This window comes from Dromaius novaehollandiae, chromosome 7 (assembly GCF_036370855.1).
Source record: "Dromaius novaehollandiae isolate bDroNov1 chromosome 7, bDroNov1.hap1, whole genome shotgun sequence".
NCBI classification, from domain to species: Eukaryota; Metazoa; Chordata; class Aves; order Casuariiformes; family Dromaiidae; genus Dromaius; species Dromaius novaehollandiae.
The window spans coordinates 3083556-3109441 of record NC_088104.1 but is presented as its reverse complement, the minus strand read 5'-3'; the positions used below and the strand labels follow the sequence as shown (position 1 = coordinate 3109441).

Genomic DNA, 25886 nt, shown 5'->3' with positions numbered 1-25886 from the left:
GTATTGATGGTGGTGTATGTCTATACTAAGGCATATGCAGTGTGAAAGAAGAAAGAAGATGTGAACAGGTTAACAAACAAAAATATTGGAATTGGAATATTGGAAATTGGTTTATAGTGCAATGAGGAAAATGATTCTGAAAGTCACATAAATGTTGTATTTTTGGGGTATTTTAAATTCAGAAATGCTGAAGGCTCCATTCCCATGGTCTTGTCTAATTTAGAGCATATTAAATGTGAGTATTGTGTCCAAGGACACTTTTAAACATTCCTTAAAAAATTAAACTTAACTTGCATGCTTGAGTTTCATGATTAGCCTGTAATTTATCACAGGACCTTACAAAAACTGCCACTGTGTTAAAGCGTGTGATTCCCCCCCACCAAAATAGTTGGAAATTGTTGATTCTGGTCCAGTTCCCTTTTGCTGCTCTCATGCCTGTAGATGCTCGTGCGGATTCCCTGCCCAGCAGGATTCTGTGTCATCTTCCGTGTTCATCCCGCGGCGCCGTGGGGGCCCGTGACAGCTGGCTGTCCTTTCCTGCAACGGCGGTCACGTCACTGCTGCCAAAAGCGGTGGTTTTCGGTTTGGGTGGTGGAGGGAGGGGAAAGCCTCACGTCAGGACCGCAGTCAGCTGTGGGACTGTAGGACGCACGTCCTCCCCTGAATACCGGGTGTCAGCATTCGTGCCTTGGGAGCCCAGGCAAAGGTGCTCCAGAAAGACTTCAGTCGTCTGGAAGTAAGGTTGGAGGGAAGGAGAAGGGAAATCAAACCAAAATAATCTTCACTTAAACCACCGGATTTCTTAATGTTTTCCCATTCTGAGCTTTCTGGCTCACGCTTTTGTTTGTTGTTTCATATGGGTGTGCTAGATTTTTGAATTAAATAAAGTAGATTCAATTAGGTTATTTTGTAGGGTTTTTTTTTTGAATAGTGACATCCGTATTCTTTTTTAAGCTAATTTGGGTAATTGTGGGTTTCTTTGACGTATCTTAAAAATAGGGATATGTCTATAACCAGGTTCCCAAAATAGCACTGGTGTGAGTAGAAGCCACACTCTTGTCTCTAGAATAAAGAAAGTACTTTATAAAATCTTAGAAGTCTGAAGGTACCAGTCTGTGCCTCTGTTATTGAAGTCATACAGTCTTGCTGACTTCAAATCACCAACAATTGATTTCAAAATCCCCAGGAGCAACAGCTACTTTCAGAATCCCAAATAATTTAAACCTTTTCATCTGGCTTTCTTCCTTCTGGTGAGTGCATGCATGCGCTTTATTTAATGCAATAAGCAGAAACAATACCTGTTGCAGTGGCCAGTGACAAGCTGTGATAGGTTTAGGTATGCGACTCGCACATGGCGTTGAATGGTTAGGGATGACCTAGAGTTAAACTTGACATTCACGTGTGTTTTGGAGAGCCTGACTTCCCTAGGCTACAGCAAACAGTCAATTTGTTCTAGTAGATCAGGAAAGTATATTTAGACTGAATTATCAATTTGATGGTTTGATGTGCAAATGCAGTTGATTTAAATTGGATTCATGTATAAATACCCATGTGAGATGGTAATTGCATGAGTGTTATCGCATAGGATTTATGGCACTTTTGTTTGGTTAGATACATGTAAACAAAATCGACTGATTTTCCATAAACAAGGGAAACCTTCATGATTTCGGCATGACTACTAGTGGGTTTTCAGGTCCCATTTGACTAATACTGTTATTACAATATGGTGTACGTCTGAATATTCAGTGGCATTTAAGGTATTTTTACATGTTTTATGTTTGCTGCATCTATGAGATTGCTCATTTTTGTGGAGGCTGATGAGGAAGACATGTCTAAAGCAGTCTCAGGCTTTTCTGATCTTAAATATTTAGTCAAAGCAGTTTTTTTTCCTGGGATTCCTGTATTAGTGTAACAGTCTAAAGGTAAACCAGTATGGGGCAAATCAAAAAAGTAGAGGAAACCCTACTGACAGTATTTAGCGTGATTTGTTACCGTTACATAGCTCTTTTCGTAGAAATCCCTATGGGTTTTAGAGCAGTCTCCCCAGACAAACGCTTGGGGTTAAACTGCCGAGGAACCAGATGCCAGTCTGCAGATATTAAGAGTTAATATCGCTTTAGATGTGTTCATTCTCTTAAGGAGCTTCCAGCCCCCAGTGAGGCTTCTTGTGCTCGTGGGTGAAATAACAAGGGCTCGCGCGAGTGGTGCTCGGCGTGTTTAATCAGGGGTGCGACGGAGCCGAGAGCAAATGGTGCTGAGTGATGTTTGGGGAACAGGCAAAGGGCAGGGGAAGCATAGGGTATGGAGAAATTTTTTCTTGTGCGGAGCCGCCTGTAAATACTCAACTTGAGTCCTGTATCATTGTAATAATGGTCGTTACTTTTGGATAGGTTCACATAGCTTCTAAGCAAGTTCATTTGGTGAATAATAATTGTAGTGTTTCCTAGAGAACACATCTAAGGGAGTCAGACAGAAGAGGGTTTGGGGGGCAGTGAGAAAACTGTTGATTTGCTCCACTCCAGGAAAAGCTTGAGCGGTCTTGTCCTCCTCATTTGAGGTCCTGTCTCTGCTGAATGACAAGTGTATATATACATTTTCTTAGTTGGTCTTTAAGGATTGAAAAGATTAGAAGCTTTTTGTCAGTGTTAGGCAATCTGCTATGAAGCTATGAAAATTTCTTTGCTGTTATGTTGTAAGATTCTAGTTTGTGCATTACTTTAACATATAATAGCGTGGAGTTGCGTTTTTAAAAAGTTTTTAAAATGCTTATTTTAATTTCCTGGCTCTTAACTTTTTTCCAGATAAAAAGAGGTTTCAAACATGTTCTACTTCAGTGTACGTTTTTTCCTAGATCTGATATGTGAGTGACAAAATTGCAAAATGCTTTTCTTGCTGTTTTGTGTTCCAGGGTGTGTTTTTCTGTGGAACTGCTTTGTTGCACAAATCTCAGCTGATGCAGCTGCAGACACTGTTGAACCAAAGACTTTATACCCTGCTTAACAAAAGTCAAAACATATCGGTTGTAAAATAGCTGGGAATGATCCGGTGTTTAGTTTGGCGTTCAGACTTACAAAGGCAACAAACCCCTGGCTTTCTGGAAATGATGAAATAAAAATCTTTAAGTATGACCCATGTGTATTTTGAAAGCAAACTAGACAGCCACATGGATTGCTTCAAGTACTTCAGTGAGCCGTATGTCTAATGAAGCCTGCTTTCTTACAGCTTTGTGTCTTACGGTGGTTGTGGTCTGCAGTTGAAACTTTCCCATGGTCAGGACACTTAAATGGTTTCTTCTTCATTCTCTTTTTGAGTGTGTGATAAGGTGCTAGTAGAACTCTTTAGTTGAGGCACTTGGAGGATGTCTTCAGTGTGTATCTGCTTTTGTTAGGTTTCATGACCTCCACCTCTCTGTCCAGTCTGGCTGGCTTCAGCCAGTGAGCGTGAGAGTTGTTTCGGATCGAGGAGGAAGAGGAAAAGCACATAAAGACACACACCCTGTTATGATGACAAAAGCTTCCTTTCCTTAGGAAATCATGCTGAAAATACGATCAAAAGAAGAAAGATTAAAAAAAGGACAGATGTGATAACATAGATTGCATCAGATTGCTTTTTTGCCTGTCTCCGGGAAAAGGCTACTGCAACACCCCACGTCTACCGATGCCGACGGCTGCTCTGCTGGCGGGGTGGGAGCCGGGAGCCAGCCGTGGTGGCTTTCCATGGGTAGCATTGCTCTACTGTGGTGTGTGGCAGCCAGCCAAGGCTGTGTTACCCGCCTAGTTGGACTCAGCTGTATCACTGATACAAGACTGGCAGCACAGGGTTGTGCCAGAGGTCCACAGTCCATGTAGTAATTTGTAGCGAGGAGCCAGCTGAACAGTGGGTGCTCCAAGGACAGCGCAGGGTCTCTATCGGTTCAGTTACGAGGGAGGTCCCAGCGGCTGAGTGAAGGGAAGAGAAAGAATAGCGGTCTTGCAGTGGGGACGTGGGCCATATTTATGGGTCAGAGGCTGACTTGCGCCTACCTCCTGGAGATGCGTGGATGAGGGAAGGTAACAGCCTGGTGACTCAATGCAGTGGCGGGCAGCGGGGTTTGGGATGGGAAATCCTCGTGTGTGGAGCTAGGTGTTCAACGGAAAGGCAAGTTGAACGACAGACTGGTTCCCCTCACCTTGAGGAGTCTGCTGTCATTAAAACTTTTTACCACTTCTAATAATATAAAAATGCTTATTTCCTAGCTGGCTTCTAAATGCCTCTTAGTGGATTAGTTTGGATTGTATCAACTAAGAACTTGATCGTCTGCCAGCCGCTAAAGTTGGGCCAAAGCTTTGTAAATTAATGAGCTCAAGGTGATTAGTACTGGTTTTGGTGCTTTGGACTTCATGCACCAAATTGCTTGCCATGCAAGGTGTGTGGTACTGTATGTCTGTCGTGTTTTTCTTTTAATTCTTACACTGTGAAGGTTCTTGACTGGCTTGGCTATCAAAATAAACCCAAATATCAAAAGCAAGGCTCTGTCTGTGATACTAATGAATGAAAATTATATTGAGGTTCAAAAAAGTAGGATCGACATTATAACCAGTTCTTTGTTGTGGACACACTTTTATTGCTGTGATAATTCTAGCTCCAATACTGATTCAAGCCTTGTGCATTTAGCAGGCTTGTATCTGATACCCATTCACAGGCCACGTTATTGGAAGAAGTTTTAAAACCTTACAGCAACACTTCAGGCTCATCTGTGTTGTTATTACGAATGGAAAAATATCTTTCTTTGTACAAGTAAGTTTGTACGTGTAAGTCCGGTCGTGCAGAGGTGTGGAAGGCTATGCAGAAGTTCTGCTGGCAAGAGCGCCTCGTGTTGAATAACTGTTGATTGTTAATCGATGAATCAAGGTCAGGAACTGAGCTGTTGCTGTTACCCAGCAGGGCAAATTCTAATGAGGTCTTCAGAGGATCCGTTGTCTGTAGAACTTGTTTAAATATAGTAACTTGCATTAAAATGTAGCTTTTCTGTAGACAGGAAAGACTATCGCATTTCATGAGCTCCAAGATGGCTTTGGATACTGGAAAACTGATGTGCACTGGATATCCAAATTCACTTTGGCATCTGTAGTTCAGTGACATTTTGATGGATTTGGCAGGGGAAGCTCACATTTCGGAGACTCTTCCCGTACCGGCTTGAGAGCTCGCATGCAGTATCTTCAGGAGCAGAGGACACTTTGACAGTGAAAGCCATTTAGTTGATTTTTGTGCTCTTTGGGCTGGAATACTTGGTAACTGCATTCACTGATACCTAGAATTGTCTTTTGAAGCCTCAGTATTGCCGGTGCATGAGTCCTGATGGGTGTGCCAGCACTCATCTCTAGTATGTTTTTCTCCTTGATCAGTGCTGTACTGTGTAATTCTGGTTGCTTTTCTGAGATCCTTACAATCCTCTTCTTTCCATGGATGTCTGAAAATGGTTTGCTTCTGTTGGATGTCATAGGCTTTCTTGAGAGAGGATTACTTTCAAGGTGATTTGCCTTGAAATGATTGCATGTGCTTTCAGTAACTGTCAACAGCATCTGGCAGGGCTGGCCCACCAGTTAACAGTCTTAGTAAGATCTGTCTGAGTGGCATTCATTTGTTGGATTTTTCACATTATTCTCAAGCATTTCAAGTAAGACTTTACTATCTACTTGTTCTTTTCAAATCCTGAATACCTGCAAGTCTGTGTCAGTTAACCTGGAATATCTCACGATAGTTTCATTAAAAATAGTTCATTATTCAGGAATGAGATGGTATGTACCATAGTCTCCAGCGGGGAACTAAGTCTGCTTGTACTTCCAGGAGGTTAAAGCATCTTTATTTTTGTAGCCCTCAGCTGTCTCATCTGCTGGGGTTCGGGTCCCTCTTGTCAGAGGTTCAGGGAACATGGGATATAATCACTGTCCATACCCGATCGTGCGCACAGGAGCCACTTTGTGCTGCTGGGCAGCTGGAAGAGCAGCTAGATGCCTTTAAAATACTAGAAAAGCGATGTGCCATGGAGTGGCCATGCAAGACGTGAGATCTGACTGTGTAATACAGCACTTTCTATGTCCTCTGAAGTGTTCGTCAGTCCTCTGACACTTAAAATTAAGCAGAGAAGCTTGCTTAAAGAGGGCATCACCTTTACCATGTCTTTGGCTGTTTTTTGAACTGAGGCTGCTGTTGGTGAGCCTGGCCCAGGCTGCGTGTAGTAAACCTCCAGGGGTGCTGGCAGGGGAGGGCCTCTGCTGTGGCTGCTGGGAAGCATTCAGCCTCGAGGAGAGCACATCTGTACGCGTACAATGCATTCGGAGTTAAGCGGCAAATGGACTAGGTGCGAGTTGTGTCATCTGCTTTGCAGATGCCCGCTGAATCTGTTAATCGTCGTCTTGACTTTTAAGCATGTGTTTAACCATGTCAGTGGTGTGGGGTGTGGGAGGGTTTTTTTTCGCAGGTGGAAGGGTGGCATTCTGCTCCAAGCGGGTTGCTGTGGCTGCTGGTGCAGACCTCTCCCAGTCTCCGGGCACCCCCGCGTCGTTCCAGCGGAAACCTCTGTGGGGCTCTTCGACCTGCCACACGTGGAGCATCCTTTTCCCCACCTGCAAACTACAACCTTTACCTAGCTGTGCGTGCCCCGTGTGTCTGCTGGGGCTCAGCCGATGGGTTGTCGACCACCGCAGCCCGCCCAGGACCAACGCCGGCGTGTCCGTAGCTAGCAAGACCGGCTGGCGGTGGTGTTAGGTTATGGTCCAAATGGTTTCTCCTAGTTCAAAGCGAATAATAATTCTTCCATCTACAACTGGGGTTGTAGTTTACATCTTCTGTGCCTATGCGATGCGTTCCAAATTTGGAAAATGAGCAGCTGGGCAGGAATGTCTTGCGGCGGGCAGATCTGAGTTGGTGGTTTGTTGCCTGCCACTGTTTTGAAGTCTCTCAATGTCTGTCTGCACTGACTTAAATATAGCCATGTTATGTAATATCCCACGTTGTATTTCTGTTCTATGCATGTGGAAGCTGATAATATGATAAGATGGTAACTGTGTCTTGAATTGGGCATATATATTTCTATTAACCCCTAGGGCAACGCTGTAGAAGTGCTCTTTTGTTTCCAGTTGAGCGCAGGAAGCTCGTTTTGGCTTCGTGCAGCATTACTGCTCAAACTGGCAGAGAGTCAGGACTTCAGTTACATGACGTCGTGGCTCTGGCACAGTAGCGCGGTTTGAAGCTTCGCAGAAACCAAACCCTCCGCTAATAAGTCAAAAATTGAAGTGTCTGTTTAATTCTGTCACAACAAAAGATGGCTGTGTGTTACATTTTATTTCTGCTTCTGGAAGCCAAAATTTTCTGAACCGCTGAAATGATGTCGGTACCTTAGTGTAAGCAAGCTCTTAACCGAGGAGCTAAAGTCAAACTGGAAAAAGCATTTAAACAAGTGTAAATGCAGTTTGTGTGAAAGCGTTTATAGCGTAGCTTGTGCTGGCTTGTGGCGTAATCTATATTCCTTTAAGCACTTTCACACTGCGAGCAGCGTATCTGCGTTCCTAACGGGCGCAGCGATCCTGACCAAACTTGTGAACGGAGATGAAGCCTTAACCTGAACTTCAGAGGGTGCTGATGGCCCGCAGCAGGATCGGCAGCGTTCGTCTCTGCTGCCAGTGCTGCCCTCCTGCCCGTGGCACCGCGCGGGTTCAGGGCCTCGGAGGTGAGGGGCTTACATCCCTCGGGCGACTTCCAGCATTTCCCTCTCCTACTCCCTCATGGCTGAAAATTCACCTTCTCTCCTCTCTGCGGTGCCTCGGCTTTGACCTGGCTCTGCAGATTTATTAGAGAATTTTAATCATCGAGATTGCATGTGTTTCCAGTTAGGCTTAAAAAAAAGAAATCATAAATCTATAGTGGCCGATAAGAACATGTGCCAGCTCAGCTTGTAAGAGTTACAGCCACTTCATTTCTGGTGTAAAGTTGACTTTTTTAGTTGAAAGAATATAAAGAGAAGACTTAGCCCCCTGAGTAGTCTGTTTTCTCAGGTGAGTGGTTTTCGTGGCTACAGTGTGTGCACGGTTTTGATTTTCGTAGCGGGCGAGCCTGGAAGAAGCAAGCTGTTTGTGGAGGAGGGGGAGACCTGCTCTGCGCCTCCGTTAGTTTGAGCGGATGGAGGAGAAAGCATGGGAGGCTCCAGCTTTGCACAGGGATTAAATGTGAGAGCAGATTCCGCAAACTGGAATCATTTTTGTTCTCTAGCAGTTCTTTTCCCCTCTTTTTCATTTTTCTGACATTTTTGTCTTGAGCAGCGCGTGTCTCTCCCGCGGAGCGCAGGTGGGTTAGGAGGTGCCGCCTGTTCCCGCAGAGCCGGCGGAGGGGCCCGGCTGGCTTGCGGGCAAAGCTGTTGCAGAAGGAGCAGATACATGATCGGACACTCAAACCTGTTTTCTAATTAATTCCTGACGCTTCTAGCGCTGCTGTACAACTTTGTAAGGAGCTCAGAGAGATAATGTTCCCCTCGTTCTCAAGGTTTGGTTGGTTACTGTACGTCTTATCCTACCACATCTCGGCAGGCCTCGGTTTCTTTGGTTACCTTTGCTCCTCTGCGGGAAGGTGTATTTTGAAAAGCACCTGCATTGCAGCTGGTTTTGCACGTGGCAACCAAGGGACCTGATTCTGGGTGAGAGTGGGGTGATTTCGCGGACGCCAGGGCCCATGCTTCGCCGGACCAGCTCCTCTGCGTGCCGGGCTTGGCCCTGCTCCCGCGTGAAGCCGGGTGCTGCCGGAGGCTGCCCTGGCGCCGGACCCGAGGGCCCGGGAGCAGCACTGCCACCACCCCGGAGCAGTCTGAGCTCGGATGAGCCGGGGGCGAGGAAGCTGGCGTTACCGTGCGCCTGTGCTCGCCGCTGTGGTGGCAGGGACGAGCTCCTGCGCAGAACCGCCGCGGGCAGAGGGACGGGGAGCCCGGGGCTGGTGGCCCGGGAACCGGCCGTGCTGCGGCTCTTCCAGCCTTTGCCCGAGGAAGGACGTCTTGCCGTACAGTGCGAGAAGGGCTTTTTGGAGCAGTTATCTGAAGTCAAATGGGAAGCTTTCTACTGGCTTAGAAGTTGCTGCATCCAGCCCCAAAACCCCAGAGGAGAAGCAGAGCTGGTGGAACAGCGGCTTCAGAAGCATCTTCTCATGGGTGCCTGCGTAGCTTCCCCATGTTTTCGGAGGTAGCGGGCTTTAGAAATAAATACCTGAAAAGAGCCAAACCCCGTCAAACTTCCATGGGAAGAAGTGTTGCACGCGTCTTACGCCCTTGCAGGTTGTTTAGCTGGTGTAGCCTCGCGAACGAGCCCCATAGCAGCATCTGTGCAAGTGTGCAGCTACAGCAGGAACCCGAGTGCTGCATTGGTGCCCGCACAGCGAGCGTCCGGCTGCCTTTGGCGGCTCGTGCCAGCTCCCGGCTGGTGGCCATGGGTGAGCTGGGGGCTTGCATGGGCCATCGCCGCGATCAGCCGGCACCGTGCGCGTGGCCACCCTTCCTCGGCAAAAAGGATGGCTTGCGTGTGCGGACCTGAGCCGTGCCGTGGCTGCCATCGCAGTGGCCAGAGAGCCGTTCTTGGCCCGCTTTATTTACTGCTTATTTACTTACTTATTTACTTACTTTACTTATTTACTTACTTGTTTACCACTTTATTTTCATCTACACTGATTTTAGGAATAATAATTATTTGAAATGGAATCAAACAGCGAAAGAGTCACGGATAATGGAATAGATTTCATAGGAAAAAATAGGAAAAGGGGGGGCAGAAATGTCACTTCAAAAATTATTTGAAAAGATCCAGGATGCTCACAGGCATATTCTCTGTTCATGTAGTTTTAAATTTAGAATAGCTCTGCAGAAGCCAGTGAAGGTGCTTAGGAGTTACAGTACTACAAACAAGGGCAGAATTTGTGCCCTTAACAGTAAGGATTTCCGTGATGTTCTTTGCCGAGTAGTAATTTAAAAAACATCAAACAGATCTGTGGGAGCGCTCCGAGGCGAGTAATCCATAATCCATGAGCCAGCTAAGGAACAAAGCTCCAGGAACGAGACTTTTAAGTTCTGACAGCACCGTGGTTTGTCCCAGGGTTGCACTTTGGAGGTGTGACGCTGAGGGGGCAGCGGGCCGCGGACACCGCAGAGCAAGCGCAGGGCGGGCGCTCGGCCACCGAGCACCGTCCTTTCGCGGGGGATCACCGGCGACGGCCGCGGCCCTCGGCGAGCGGCGTGGGAGCCGGTGCTGCCGGCCTCGGGCTGGGCGGGTGCCGCGCTCTGGGAGGTGCTAAACGAGCATATAAAATTTTATGGGACGTATTTTAAAAGGTGCTGAGTACTCATGGTTCTCCCTGGCTGTGCCAATGTTGTAAATGGCCTGCAGCCACCTCCCCCGCCTTTTCTGGGTTTAGGAAGCAGTTATTCAGAAGTATTTTCTTTTAAAATATTATTTTTAATGCAGCAGGGATAAATATGGCGAGGTCCGCTCTGGATCTAATAAGGCCTTGCTTTGCTAAATGTACAGATAGTTTCTCAAGGGTACAATATTTTTGCACTGAAAGCCATATGTAGGACTCGTTTGGAAATTGGCAGCCGCGAGGATGAGCCCATGGGGGACAGTGAGGTCCCCCGCTCCGGGACCCTGCCACCTCGCATCTTCAGCACTTTGTGCCGGCGTGAGCGGCTTTTTGCAGCATGAGCCTTGGGCACGTGATCGTTTTGATCCCCATTTTCGCCGGAAGAAAATCCAGGGTGGAAAATCAAAGCGTTTAAACCCAAGGGTGGAAGCTGGGGCTCCCTGCTGACGTGAGCAGCACCGCTGCCTTCGGCGTGGGGACAGTCACAGCACTCCGGCCCAGCCGCCTGGGTCCCCCTCCGCCCGGGGCGGCTTGGCTGCGCGTCTCCCAGCGCCCGCTCCCGGCTCTCTCCACCGCTCCCGGAGCAGCGGTGCGGGGACGCGCAGGCAGGGACAGGAGGCACCGGGCTAATGTCAGACTCGTTTGTAAGAGCAGCCACCTGGGCTCCAGCCCAGCTCCGAGTGTTATTACACGTACTTTCTCCGGTGACCTGTCCTTAATAGGATACGTAATCGTTGAAATCAGCCAAGATACGTTAGCACGTGCGGAAGCTGCACCTTCGCTCCGTTGTGCAGGTGTAGCCATTCTGCCTGCCGTGCCCTACGCGCCTGCAATTTCTCTGTGCAAAGCCAGAGAGTCGTCTTATCCTGCTAAGAGCCAACTGAAAACCCCTGAAATTGTAGCCTGGTTGAATACGTTACTGCCCGTGGCAGCGCGTCACCTGCCCAGCTGGGGCCCTGCCTCCCGTTTGCTCTGCCCTCCCCTGCCCAGCCACCGCGTCCCGTGTCTGCCCCCCCTAAAGCAGTGCCCAGGGGGACAGGCAGACACACTCGGCTAAGTGGAAGGCGGACTGCTTGCTTTTACAGTCTTAGGCCCTCTTCCAAAGTGCGGGTGTTGGTCAACGTTAGGAGCAGTTTCCCAAACGGCGGAAACGAGGCCTCCAGGTGAGCACCACGCAGGGCCCCGGAGGAGCTCCGTGTCGGCCGGCAGCGTGATCTGGTGTTGCTGAAAGAGCAATGAGAAGTGTTTCCGTGTTGGACAGGCACTGACGGGAAAATGCTGCCTAATTCTTGATTTCAGCCTTAGCAGCGTCCTTACTTTCCAAATAAATCTCTTCACTGACATACGGGGTTTTTCCATAGGCCCTGGGGCATTCAGCTTGAAGCGCTGCTTAAATAGTTTTGCAGCCTTGCGTTTTCTTTGGGATGGAAATGCTAAAGAGACTGTTCCCGGTGGCAGCTCTTGATCTTTCTTTGGCTTTATTGTCCGCACAGAACGCCTTCATTCTGGGTATCATCAAAGTTGTCAGCGTTCCCGGGTCTGGTGGGAGCTGTCTGTGCCCAGAGCTTGCAGAATGGCCCCCTGTGCGGGAATTTCCTTGAAGTGCTGCAGAAACTGGGGCTTCTTATCTGGCTATAATACACTTCTGTTGCACTTTCCAGTGTGGAATTTTATCAGACACTCTTATTATCCATTTATAGTGTTGGTTTGCTCCATAATGTATTCTCACTTCAGGGTTTTTGTAGTTCTTGCTTTAATGTCTTTCTTGCATTGTATGTTTGAGATATTAACAGTTAATGCATGTTTCACCAAATGCTTGTGAAAAAGAGAACAGAAATTCCTGCCAGCGTTTTTCTGTAGTTAGAACCCGACATGGAGTTAAATGCATAGATGGTTTTATAGTCAGTGAATTGTGATATAACTGGATGTTAAGGAAATCAAATCAGTCAATTAATCATTTAAAATGCAGGAACGTATAGCTTTCGGTGAGTATTGTGGGGATGGTCATAGATGTCGTAATCTGTTTTATATAAAATATTCTTGGAGAGGCCATCATTCTCTGTAAGTACTGGTTTCAGTGCCTGACTTAATTGTTTGTGTAAGGCTGCTTTAATTGTTCATGAGGTCACAATTAAAAATAAAAGAGAACTTAATTAGAATAGTGCTGCGGAAACCAATTCGAAATTTGTCTCATTAAACATGTTCTAATGTATCCTTCCAGACCATGAAGATTTTTGAATTTTCAGTCCGTTTGCCAATTAACTTTTCTGCTGGTTTTCAGTGAGTAAACATTTATGCTACTTTTTTCTAGGTCAATTTAAATAATTTTTCTTCTCATTTTTAATTACCTGTGACAATTTTCAAATAACCAGTTCTTACTAGAGCTTGACATATGGTCTTTTCTTGGATTTCTTTTTTCTATAATAACTGTGTGGACCACCTTTGCCGTCCAGGTTGTGCTGTCAGCTGTAGTTCTGGTGCCGCAGCACTGGCCACGCTGACCCCCTTGCAATGGCTCGTTAATGCGGAGGCGGTTTCTCGATGCTTAGGGAGGCCTTTGGCTGGCAGTATTCTGGCAGGTGCAGTCAGCAGGTGGTTTTTGCCACGTATTTGGAAAAATTGCTGCAACATTGTGGAATTGCCCAATTGTAAGTGTGTATATTGAAGAAACCGGAGCAAGTTTAAAAGGTGAGGTCCTGCCTTCTGGACTTTGGGAGCCTTTCAGATGACTTAGGAATACCGGTCTCAACACAGAAAGCCTTTGTGGAAGTAGTAGTTCTTCTGGTAGTATGAGTCCCACTGCCTAGTGCTGATATAGGCCTGCTGCTTAAGTCTGGAAACAAAAATGCACAAAATTTCAGTTCAAATATTTTAAAGAAAATGGTTTTCTTTGGTGTTAAGTGTTCTTCTGTAGCGATTGTGATAAAAAATATAGCAGTGCTGTGGCTATGCTTGTGGAGTGCCTTTCCTGGAAGCCCATTTTCTCCCTAGGCCGGAGGAAGGGGATATCCTGTCACACTCGCTATTTATATGGGTATATGCTTATTGTCAGCATGGGAAGTAGTTGTCAACACAGGTCAATTTTAAGAGAAATTTCTAGATGCAGAGCAGTGTATCTTCAAGTCAGACCAAGGTTTCACTGATGAGACATTTCTTGTTCAGCAAGTTGAAGGCAGGTGGGACTGGTGGCGGAGATCAAGTATAAGGAAAACCAATAAATCATGATATTTTAGCAGTGAAAATGGCAGCTGTGACATAATGAAAGCTGTATCTCGCGACTTGTGGAATGCCCGATGATACATATGTGAAAATTAAGCAAAAGGTTAAACCAAGGGGGCAGAGTACATTTTGAAAAATACTTCTGCTTTTAGCATATTCTTCAGGTGAGTGTTTAAGGCAGAGGAGTTGGAGCACAATTTTCAGGTAAATTCTTCTGCTGTGTTGAAGATAACATCTCTTAATTGGCAGACATTTGCATTACTGATGATATGCCATAAATACTCCATATCTTGGGAAATTGGACTTTGTAATGCTAAGAAGCAGCATTGCCCTAGCAAAAGGCAGAGCAGAGGAAGGGAGAAAATAAAGCAGCAGAGAAGGCTGCAGTGAAGCTGGTTCCTGGGGAGATGGGGAGGTTGATGGAGTGGTCCGTACGGACCGAAGATCAAGCAGGAGGAGGTCTGGCTTTTGGATCATGGAAAGGTGGAACCTGTTAACAAAGGCGTTACGGAAAATATATGAGAAGTGAAGGTATGGAGCTGCTTACAACCGCAGGAGTACGATAGCAGGGAATCGACAGCAGGCAAAGTGATGGCAGGATGTCAAAACAGAGCTACGTGACCACAGTGCACGGGAACATGCCTGAGCTGGACTTGTTGGAGGCACCAGCCCGGTACAAGAATGAAGGGTAAATGATTCCTGCGTTGCAGAGGCATTCCAGGACGAAAGGAGAAATTATTTTTGAAATTTAAAGTGAACTAATACAGGCTAGGCAATATGTTTTTATTCATGAACTTGTGATAGGTGAAGTTGCCAAAGAACACATACTGACCCAGTGTAACCAGCTGCAAAATGATCTATTTGGTCCATGCTTGGATTTATCCCAGCTAACCAGATCAATTGAAACCCATACCTGTTTGCACAGGTGCACGTTCATGTGCGAGCAAGGCTGGAGAGGCAGAAATGGATCCAAACAGCTGCTTCATTTTCTTATGGGGCAAAGTGTGAAGAGACAGGGTAAAATGGTTCAATGAAAACTTGATTCCTAACATGTTTAATCAACTAAAGGGGCTATTTTTGCAGAGAAATGGGTTATTTTAACTTGGACTACCTTCCCATCCAGGGGGAAAAAAAAGTTTCCTTTCCACTTACTTTTCGTGCTCGGGAATGCCCTTCTGGCCTTGCCTTCCCTGCCCATAAGGAGGTATGTGCTTCATGCTTGAAATGCTCTGCCCTGTTCACCTGCACCTACCTGGTCCTCCCGCTCTCGAGCAGCTGCCGGGCTGCCTGGTTGGGATGCCATTCCTCCCCTTTTTCATACTCGTTTCTGAGTCCCATCCTGCCATCTGCCCCGGCACCGCTTGGTATTTCTCTTTTTTCCCGTGCAGTGGAACAGCTTTGAAGAGAGGAGTTCCCTGCTCTCGCCTGTGCCCTGTCTCCGTTCGGAAAGTAGCCTGGTGATTAAGGCGTGTTCCAGGACTGGGAAGGTACAACTGTACCCATCCAGGCAGAGGAGGAGGTTGAATCTGGTTTCTCTCTGTCCTGGATAAGCAGATCTTTTTGTGGAGGTAGAGCAGGGCAGCTCCCGCCATGCTGCCCTCCCCGGGTCGCGTTCCTTCTCTCCGCTCGTGCTGGGCAACTTCCAGCCCAGCATCCTGGCTCCGAGGCGCTTGCTTTAGCGTGCTTGGCTCTCCTGACTATCGTTGGCTCTGTTTTTGTTACTAGAACCAGGATCTACGTGTAGCGATGGGCACTGGGTGGGTGATGGGGTGGTGTTGACCTGCCTTTCAGGGTCTAGCCCACGGGGTCTTCGAGGAGAGCCTCCAGCGGTCTTCCTGCCCTCTGTTCCCCCTACCCGGTTTTGGGTGGCTTTTTTCACGTATTCATTATTTTTGTCAGGAGACAATATGAACATTGGAATAGAATTTTGTTGTTTTAGGAAGATATCAACCAGCAAGGTTGTAGTTTCTGGGAGATTCACTTTTTGTATCCTTGCACAATATTATTATTTGAAACTAGGAGTGAATTAACACACTAAATAATAGGGAAACTCACTAGCTCCAGCCAATTATTTCTGGCATATTTAGGTAACAGTTGTAAGTAATGGCAGAGGAAGGGATGTTTTTCAAGTGAATAGGTCTGCTTTTTTGAGAAATCCAGGAGGATGAGAACCTGCCTTTGTGTTTACAGTGGTTCTAGTGCAGCAGTGTGTACTCTGTGCAGTGTCTCGATTTACTATTATTAAAAAAAACCCAAATACTAATATATATGCATTGCATTTATAACATGTTTGTAGATAATTAATTAGCATGGGAATGTTTTTCCCCTTCAGCTGTATCACATATCACAGTATTTTTGATGAAAATGTTGCATGATGCCTGTATCCTTGCTTATGATATTTATGCATCACAGTAAAATAGAGTAATGATTGATAGCAATTAGCTATAAGTGAAATGTAGTGAGGGTACAGCATTTATATAAAAAATGCAAAACCGAATGCAAAAGGACACTGGTGCAATGCAGAATGAATTGGAGTTTTCTGTCTACCAAATTGAACTCCCAACAATAAAGTGATTCAGATGTAGCTTCAGGAAGATGAATTATAACTAGGATTAATTTGGCTATTCAGCTTGTTTTATGAATAGTATACACCAAGGCTAAACAGATTGTACAGAATGTATTTAATACACTCTGTTAAGGGTGTTTATCCTCCTCCGTCTAAATATCTGGCAGCAGAGCGTCTGCCGCCTTGGATGATACCAGGGATTGCTTAAACTACAGTTGAGCAGCAGGTCTGCTGCTGGTGGCTGGAGGACGAGGAAGCAAATCACAGCCAAGTTCCTCAAGCAGCTCGTCGTCGGGTTCGGTCTCGCAAGCGGAGCGGGGAGAAGCCGGGCGTTCCCGTGGGGCGGCAGGAGGGGGGCTCGTGGCCCCGCGCTGCGCTTGCCTGCGTCCGTCTGGGTCTCCGCCGTGGGGAAGAGCCAGCGAGCTCTTCAGGGCACCCCAGGATCTGCTCTGGCAAACGCGGTTGGACTCAGGCTGCGGGGTGAGTATTTTGTCCTTCTGAAAGTTGTGCGGGTGTTAACAAGGGAGGATGGCGGAGGAGTTTGGGGCAATCGGGGTGAAGCCCCTTCTGCAGGGGCAGGGAGGTACCACCGCTCAGCTTTGCGGCGGTCTGCGTGCAGCCCCGTACCACGAAGAGCGCTGGGGTCTCTCGCCCAGCAGAACGACAGCTGAAACGCAGCGATGGGGTACGAGCTTGAAATGCTCGTGGGAGCGGTGGCCAAACTGGAGATAACGTTTCATAGCTTCCCATCACGGTGGAGATGACCGTTTTCTTTCAATTGCCCCTTTTCGCCAACAAATTAGAAAAATGAAGGGATTAGATTGCTTTTCCTAGGAAGATAGGTGCCAGGTAATTAACTGGCCACTGAATTCAAATAACCCTTGCAATTCTTTAGAAGCAGAGGGGGGTGGTTTTGGGTTGTGTTGGGTTTTGTTTTTCCAGAAAAGCTATGGAAAATCTAAATGAATTAATGATGCTAAATAGTACAGTTTGTTTACTCTATGGACGAATGGGACAACTGAAAGTACACTAAGTGGTCAGTCCTAATTTGGGTATCTTTTACTTAACTTTAATGGTATGTAGCTTTTCTAAAGTTTAAACCAAATAAAATGCACATTAAAATCTGAGGGATGGTAGTTGAACAACTTTGTGCAAAGCTTTATGAGAAAAGTATTTGAATTTCAGTGGCACATGATAGAAAATATGAATTAGTTTTGCCTTTTTAGTTAGACTAAAAAACCAAAATTTGACTATGGAAATTACTGCTAAGGGAGGTTTCCTATGAGGTCTTTTAAAGTTCTTGTGGAGCAAAAAAAGGCAGCGCTAATAATAAAGCACTGCAAGAGAAAGGTCGTCTTTATTTGCATGCACAAACCAGATTTCGGATGCCACCTCTGACTTGCTGGCTAGACATGGATGGACCCAAATGGGAGCAGCTTTCTCCACCATGAGAAAAAGGAGAAGGAGAAACTTATTCTAGAGAATTGTTGTGCAAGGCTCAGTTCGTTGTTTATGAAACTCCGTGCAGGTGCCTCAAGGGTAGAGCTGGGCACTACTCAGCCTGCTTGCGGTTGCCCTGAGAGTTATCTGTGCAGGTCCGTGTGTCACCTGCTGCCCCTCCGCGCCGGGTGTTCTCTTTGGGAATCGGCAGCAGCAGTCCCGGCCTCCGAGTACACGTCCCCTCGCTTTGTGTCTTGCCTGCGGTTTTGGTGTGCTGTGCCAAAGGGATTTCTGCTGCGGGCTGGGAAGTGAAAAAACGGCCTGAACTCTGAGTGAACTGCCAGAGCAGCAGAACGTTTCTATAGACTAATCTATATGCTGGTCTAGGGTTGGAACAATACCACCTGGTGTTCATTAACTGCGGCATAAATATGTTAAATTGTTTTGGAAAAACACATGGCAGTATAGCATGAATGGGCAAAGCAAGCGAGTTCATTAATATCTCTCCTGTCACGAGGACTATTAATGGCCTAATCCTGTTTACATTAAATTCAGTGACAAAGCTCTCATTTGTCCTCAGTGGGGCAAGGCTCAAATTCTATATTAGTTACTATAATAAAATCTCATTTTCACAGTATCGTATTTTCAGAGCTTATCTCTTTTATAACCTCACTTTGGGTTGATACTGAGCATTTGGTGATTTACTGTTTAATCTAGCATGTCAAATGTGCGGGGTGATGTACAATAAGAACTGTCACAAATAGCTCTGAAGCTCTGAGGGTGAAGGCATGAGCAGACCGAAGACACAATGATGTAGATTGATGTATGGTTTTATTAAAGCACAGTTTGTTACATTATGGACAAGCATTTCAGCTCACTCTTTAACAGTAACGTCTTTGGCATTGTTTAATACTGCACTAACGCCTGCGTTCTCTGCACGTTTTGCCGGCAAAAGAGGGTTATTATTGTCAATGATGTTGATAAAAAAAAAATGTTGAACTAATCCTTGCAGGAGAGTAGGAAAAAAACTGTCTTTGATTTGAAGAGATCCTTTTTGCCAACTAGATTTTGAGATGTCACTAGCTGTTTTTTCTTTCTGCCAGAGCATGCTTGGTTAATTGGGTAGAATTCATTTTTGTAATCAGAAGGTTTTGGCTGTCTGCTTTGGTCTCTCCCCAATTATTCCCTGTAACAGTCTCCTTTCACAGCCGGGGCCGTAATCCTGCCCCTTCTAAAATGACACAGTTGTTTGCAGACCTGTTTTCCACAAAGTTGTACTGACCACCCTGTTGCAATTTTTTACAACTTGAAACTTTTGTTGATGTAGCACAAATAAGCTGTTCTGTGAGTTTATCCAGGAGTGACCGTAAGGTAAGCAGTCATTTGTCTGATCCTTTAAAAACAAGGAGTTTCTGCTGATGATCCTCCTGGTCTCCAGACTGTCACCATTTCCTAGACTTAATAAAAATGTAAACTTAATAGGTCAGAGGGGTAGGATGATTCTTTTAAAAGTCTTGGATAGATGCTAGCCTGGTTTGTAGACTAGAAAGCTATTTTAGTGAAGAGTTGCATGTCTTCCTTGGTTACAGATAAAACAGAGCGTTTGCCAGCTGTGCTGTCCTAAGAACGGGATACGCTCTCCTGTTTTGTTTTGTTCCTCCTTTAAAATTTTATGACCTGCGTTTTGCAGACCTGTGAGAGGCTTAGGGGTTTTACTGTTTCTCATATGTCTTATTAGACATATGTTTCTTAAAATGCATTAATATATTAAACTCTATTGGCCATTGTTATTTTGCTCATCCCTTTGGCATCTCTTAGGCTTTGGCAGGGGTTTTAGTGGGTAGCATGTCGTGGTTTACTTTCCCCTTTTCCTGGCCGCAGCATTGGGGCAGAGCTGTTGTTGATGGATGCTTCCACGGATCCTAACGGGAACGTTTCTGCTTCTGGGGATGACGTGCAGCCAGGGTGACCCCAGTTGCTGTTGCTACATAGGCTCTCGCAGAAATTCAGTTTATTCCACGGGCCGAGGCCCTCGTCTTGCTTTTTCCCTGAGACAGCCACGGCACCCTGCCTGCTGCCACTGCTGTTTCGAGGTACAGCCACCAACCCTGGGCTTCATGGGCTTCCCAGGAAACCTCCGTGTTCGCATGGAGCCTTCTGGCTGCCCCGGGTGTTTTTCTACACTGCTTTCATAAAAAGGCGTAAAGAGGCCACATGCAGTGCATGGTCCACATGAATAACATCCCCGCCTTGGAGACAGGAGCCCTTGCAGTTGGCTCAGTGAACCTAAACATTTATTTAGGAAAGAATTTAGTTTCCCCTCACCCCCCTTTGCAGCTAGAGGGGGGCCCAGGTGCTGGAACTGGCAGGACTTTTTTGCTTCTTATTAGGCAGAAAAATCCCAGGATTTCTGTGCTCGTGCACAGTTTCCTGATCCCCCGTCTGCGCGGAGCCGGGCTCCCCGCAGGCCCCCTGCGTATTGAGGTCAGCCCGCGGGACGCGGGACGCGGCGGGGCAAGCGCCCGGGTGCTGCAGCCGCCCGCCGCATCCCCAGCGGAGCTCGGCCGATCCCGGCTCCACCAGGCACAAACTCCCGTTGGACCGAGTCCCGTCCCGATATGCAGCCCGCTGAGTCCGGGGCCCGCTGCCCCGGCTGCCCCCTCCGCCTGCCACTCGAAAGCATGGACTATAGGTCTCGGCGTGATTTATTAGACCATCCACGTCCATCTTTCTGCTAATTCAGAATTGTTCACAGTCGCAGGTGTGAATACTATGTCTAATTTAAAAACCAGCCAGGGCCTTGTGCCACTGCTCCCCAATTCATTAGAGCTGCAGCGTGTTACAGGCAGCGGAGTGGGGTGGGAATGAATTGCTATGTCTCACTTGGAATTTCAGTTTAACCTTTTTTTTCCTGCCCTTTGTGCCATTTCCCATACAAACACGAAGTATCTGAAACATGCACGTGATAATGAAATATATCTCTTCCAGCTTTCTTCTGTGTTTATCTAAAGCTGAACTATCATCTGGGGATTTATGTCTATAAGTGATATTTTACTAAAACTCATTAAAACAACTGGGCCTGGATCAGGTGTTTGTACAAGTCCTAAGAAAAAGATTAGACTTTGGGGAGTCATAGTGGAAAGGGAAGTAATACTTGATGTGGGACTTCAAATAAAAATCATCTTGAAAATGCATCTTGTTAAGCTGTATCGGAGAAAAGACTGTGTGAGAGGGGAACATATTGTACTCCCCCCTTCACTTCCCCAGACCTAGGCTTTTAGCTCAATGAACTACAGGCTTTGTAATTAGCAGCAAGGAGATTAGATCGTCCACATTTATGAGAGTAATTTGTACGCTAATTGTGTTTGATTGTTTAATTACTCTTGCTTACTGTAATTGAGGAGTGGTAGTGAACCCCTTTGCGACAGCTCCTGCCGGTTCTTTAGATAAAAATTGCATGCGCTTCACTACATCGCGTATTATCAAGAGGCTAACACATTTTTAGCAGTTCCCAGGGCCGAACACCAAGGAAAATTCTCTAAAAGGCAGGTAGAAAGGGGCTAGATCTGAAGGGAGTTCAAATGAATCCTAGTTTCTATTCAAAACCTTTCTGTCGTATGTGTGCAAGGAATGAAAGGACAAGAAAAAGCAGAAAAGAGGAAAAAAATTCGGCAGCATAGGATGGAGGGGAAAAAAGGGAACAAAAATCTCAGATTTTTTTCCCAAGATGGTTCAAACTTGCCAAAGCGATCTGCTAATGAGCTGATGATGTGACAAAAGGATTGAGGAGGAAAAAGTGTAATGGCTTGTAGTAAAGTCTTGGTTTTTGTCTCGTTTTTAAATGCGTGGCGGCTGTGGCTTGGCTGCTTGTAACGAAGAAAGGTGGAAATCTGCCCGGCTCCGTGTGCGGTGGTGTCTGCGGCACCAGACTTCCCGTGGCCGTGCTCTCCCGAGGGGGCAGCTTCTGGCCTGCCCGCCCTTCTAGTAACGAGGGATAAAACAAGGATCCAAAGCCGTAAAGCCACCCGCGTTGTCTTCCTCAGAGACCCTCGAATCCAAATAGATTTTAAAAAAGTTTGTGGAATGAGGGAAAGGTGGATAAAGGCACTAGAGAGTGCAGAGACTTGTCCTGTGCCGTATAGTTAGTCCGTGGCAGAATTACAAACAGGGCTGGCCAAATTGGAGACTGTCTCCTGGACTGCTGTCCAGGATGCTGCTGGTCCCAGCACCGGTGCTGATGTTTACCTCCAGCTGAAGACTGCATTTATTATCAAATGTTAGCATGCAGCTGTCAGATGGGAAGTCTGTCACGGCAATTCAGATTTGTCTTTGGACAGTGGTAACAGTACAGATACAGGTTTGGGGGGTTGTTTTTGAAGCTATAAAAAATGAGCACCTATTTTGTAGTTGCAGTAGTGGAAACTTCTATCTGCAGTTTCTGTGTGGGCTGTAAGAAAGGCAGGAGGAAGTATAAAGAACAGTGAATTAATTCTTGTAATTGCTGAGAAAGTCACGTTGCCAATGTACATAAGGAAGAAGCACTGCTAGGTAAACTTTGCATCCTGGAACAGGTCGTCGAGCATTGTTAAACTGGTTGTAGCTCCTCTGACTTCATTTATCACTCGGGAATAATCATCAGAAAATAGCCTAGATAGCTGGAGCTGACCTTACGTGGTGTGATCTGCAAGAGCAAAGTACATGTGGTGTGGCTGCTGCGTTTACTCACAGCCCTTGCTGGTTTGACGTGCTGTGCTTGATAGGTCAGGGCTGGTATGTCTTAATGCTGAGGGCGGTTTTATTTGCTTTTGCTTTTTTATTTATCTCAGAGGAGAAATGTTGCTTTAGGGCACTGCGAGATGAAAGATCTTCCGAATGAAAAGGTATGAGAAAATGCGCTCAAGATGAAGTGAGATAGTAAGCTATAAAATTTGGAGATGGGGCCTGGACAGTGAGAAGGAGGTGTAGGAGGAAACTGGAGTTGGGATGTAGGCAGAAGTATAGCATAAACATCTTGTATAGCATAGAAGTATAGCATAAACATCCTGTATAGCATAGAAGTATAGCATAAACGTGTTGTGAAATGGGGCAGCCTCCGTCTGCGCCTGACATCCAAAGAGCAGAGCAATGTTTCGGTTCCTGCAGGACAGAGGCGGAGAGGCACTGAACACTACGGCATGTGCAGTGCTTGTATGTGGAAAGAAGAACCACAAAAATGTCCATAAACAAGAAATTCCTTCATAGCTTGCTTTAGCTGAGTGTTTATATGGGGAGAATTGAAGTGTGACATTTTTTCTTCAGTTTAGAAGAAAAAGCTGCAGAGGTCAATCAGCAAAAATGAGGACACCGGTGCCTTTCAGCTGGCAATAGCGCAGTGCCTGAGTCGTTCATAGCGTCCAGACGGAGACCGGCGAGGAGATACCTCCTGAGCCTGGGAGAAGGCCATGAGCAAGGGCTAGGTCACAGTCCTCACAAATGATCTTTGTCTCTGACAACTTGTCTTCCGGAGAACCAAACGTTTGATTTTGGCATGGCCTTTGCTTGCAAACTTCCCGGTCCTCTTTCGTCCGAGGACTTTGACATGCCATTGTCTCCGGAGGAGGTGACAAGTAAGGCGACATGTCGCCACCCTAATGAGACCTGACAAATGAGCAATTGTCCTGCTGCTCAGTGAATCTAATGGTTCATTTCCATAGCGCAGTGTCAGGGCAAAGGGCAGGAAGAAGTAATCCTCCTCTGTAACGCCAGTGAGGATGCCTTTCCGTCTGAAAGATGCTGCTGAAGCTGGAAAGATTGAGTTAACTAGGATTTCTGTGTCAGTGCCCAAGACCTTTTATAAACAGACTGTATGATCTAAATACCATGTGACTATTTCCCCTAACCGCGAGCCAGTGTCCAATTCAGGTTAGTCCATGCCATTTTCTATTACGTTGGTGCACGCATGCTGTTATGCACGAGAGGCTGCTAAAATTTAGAAAGCAACGGAGTTAATTCAGAAGGAAAAATGTGTTACCGCACTCTGAAGAGTAGATCTGTTCTGCAAATGTGCACATATTCAGAGTATTTGTAAAATATGGAGTACGCAGATTTCTGAGAAAAGCTACTTTATGTGCATTTTATTAGAGTTAGTGCTGGATTGTGAAGAGCTGCTTCCTTTTGGGGTGGGGGGGGTCTAATTTTATTGTACAGCACCACACTATTGCTGCTGATAGCATAGGAACCAACAGAGAGTTTCAGTGTAGCTCACCGATTCCTTGCAATGAATAACGAGGTTCATGAAGTCTGCCTTGTTTTCTTTGGGGTAAAAAATTCAAAAAAAACCTCATAATCTTTGTTTTTCTACCAGCATGAATATTGAGCGATTTCCACGTGCAAACAAGCGGCTGCCCCGAGTGTCTCTGCTGGGGCGGTACGGAGACGGGCTGGTGGTGTGCGTGTGCTGGGGGGACGCCTGGACGTTGTGCAGGAGAGGTCGGATTGGGTTAAGGGCTCTAAACAAGTTTTGTTTCATTGTGCTGAGGTGTGTGTATGGCTTCTGTTCCGTGTATTTATATATATATACACACACACATATACGTGCCTCCCAGCGAATCCCCCCAGGCTGGAGATTGTCCATCTGCTGCCACTAGTTGGGCAGTCGATGGCTCACGGCCCTCGTTTCCCTGGGCTCGGGCCCTTCAGACGGTGTCGGCAGCTGGCCGGGGCAGCTCCCGTTTGACGTGTATTTACCCACAAGCAGCTCCGTAGAGGCGGCTAGTCCTGGATCTGCGCTCAGCGCCCTGCCGTGCTGGGCTGGGGCTCCGCTAGCTCTGCCGGGGGCTGCTCTTCCAGACCGCACAGACCGCCCCTGTTGTGCTTCTCTCTTTCCCCCACGGCGCTGGGAGAGGCTGGCTTTATTTCCTTTCTGCTTCTAATCATGATTTAATTTTCCCCTGGCTTAGGCACATCTGTGGAGTAAAACCAATAGAAATTGGCATTTCCCTTTTTGAAAGGTTAAAACAACATAGTTTAATGCACCACACTACGTGTTATCTGTTTCCCCTCACTATTTTTATGGGTTTCACGGTGTTTTAATAAAAGGGCTGTTCTCGGATTAGAGCCAATCCTAGCGCCAGGCCCGCAGATAGCCATCGTGCTGTCAGGCCTCGGCGCGTCTCTAGTGAATACCGGATTCTCCGTCACGGGACAAACAGAGGCAAAGATGGGAAGTTGCATCACAACCCCTGGAACTTTTCATGCAAAAATGCTTAACTTACTAAATAACAGGTGTCACACTTTTAAAGGTGCTTAGGGAATATCTGTGTGCTGCAGATCTCCTGGTCAGTCTGCATGTAGAACACAGGGAAAAAAATCTGTGCAGTGGTTTTATTTGAAAAGCGCACATATGCACGCATGCCCACAAGTCCCTGGGGGGTGACCAGTCTGGAGGAGCTTATTTTAAGGGTGATTTGTAGGCGATTTCTCTTAAGCACTATTTAAGTGTCCCATCTGCTAATGAACTTTGGGGCTGACAGCAGAGGGGGTTTCTGCCCGAATTACGGCCACGGCTGCATGAAGAGAGTGGCAGTAGTATGAGTTGTGTATCGACTGGCGCTTCAGCTTTGCCTGGCAGGGAGCAGCAAGGCAGCTCCCGGCAGCCTGGTTTCGGAGGGCTTTGGGGCAGGTGCCCCAGCGGGTACCTTTTTTCAGAAAGGTGTGAGTGTGCGTGCGAGAAAGCCGGGCCGTGCTGCACCTGCGTGAGGGCTCGGGCACCCCGGCACGGCGCTGGAGGGAAGGAGGGAGGCTCCCCGCGTGGGGTCTTGCCGGTCTCCAAGCCCGAGGCCACGCTGCCGTGCATCCCCGCTTGCTTCAGCAACGCAGGGTAGGAGTTGCACTCCCTGCTGCAGTGGAAGGGGGCACCGGCTCTGGCGGATGCAGACAGCATGCGTGGTTACCAAGGTTCCTCTCTTTGGCTTGTCTAAGTCTCCAGTTTTCAAGTATTCTCTAAAACAGAAATAGTTAAACTGCGCTATAGTCCGGGCTCTCGCGACTTTAACAGTGTCCTGCTTGTGTTCGCAAAAAACACTCACAGACAGCACAACCGATTAAATTATAAACAATTTCCTTATCAGCAACAAATCTGAATACCTTTCCCCTCAACTCGACCGAAACTTGCTTTTTTGCAGCGTTATCTAGCTGTGAAGAGGCTTGGCAGGGTGCTCTTCCCCAGCCTGGTGCCGGGGGTGGTACTGGCTCTCGCGGAGCCAAGGGAATTAGGCTGCTTCCCAGCCGGCGCAGCGCGAAGGCGCACCTCTAC

At 46.8% G+C, this 25886-nt stretch overlaps 1 protein-coding gene and 1 long non-coding RNA gene across 10 annotated transcripts in view; one reads left to right on the top strand and one right to left on the bottom strand.

The window, feature by feature from the left end:
• LYPD6 (LY6/PLAUR domain containing 6) overlaps positions 1–25886 on the top strand; it is a 45718-nt gene that overhangs the window by 5513 nt on the left and 14319 nt on the right. The window lies entirely within an intron of this gene.
• LOC112981725 (uncharacterized) overlaps positions 18408–25886 on the bottom strand; it is a 35164-nt gene continuing 27685 nt past the window's right edge. Inside the window, exon 5 of the long non-coding RNA XR_010389890.1 lies at positions 18408–24537. This is a non-coding gene — a long non-coding RNA (uncharacterized LOC112981725). The remainder of the gene's footprint in view (positions 24538–25886) is intronic.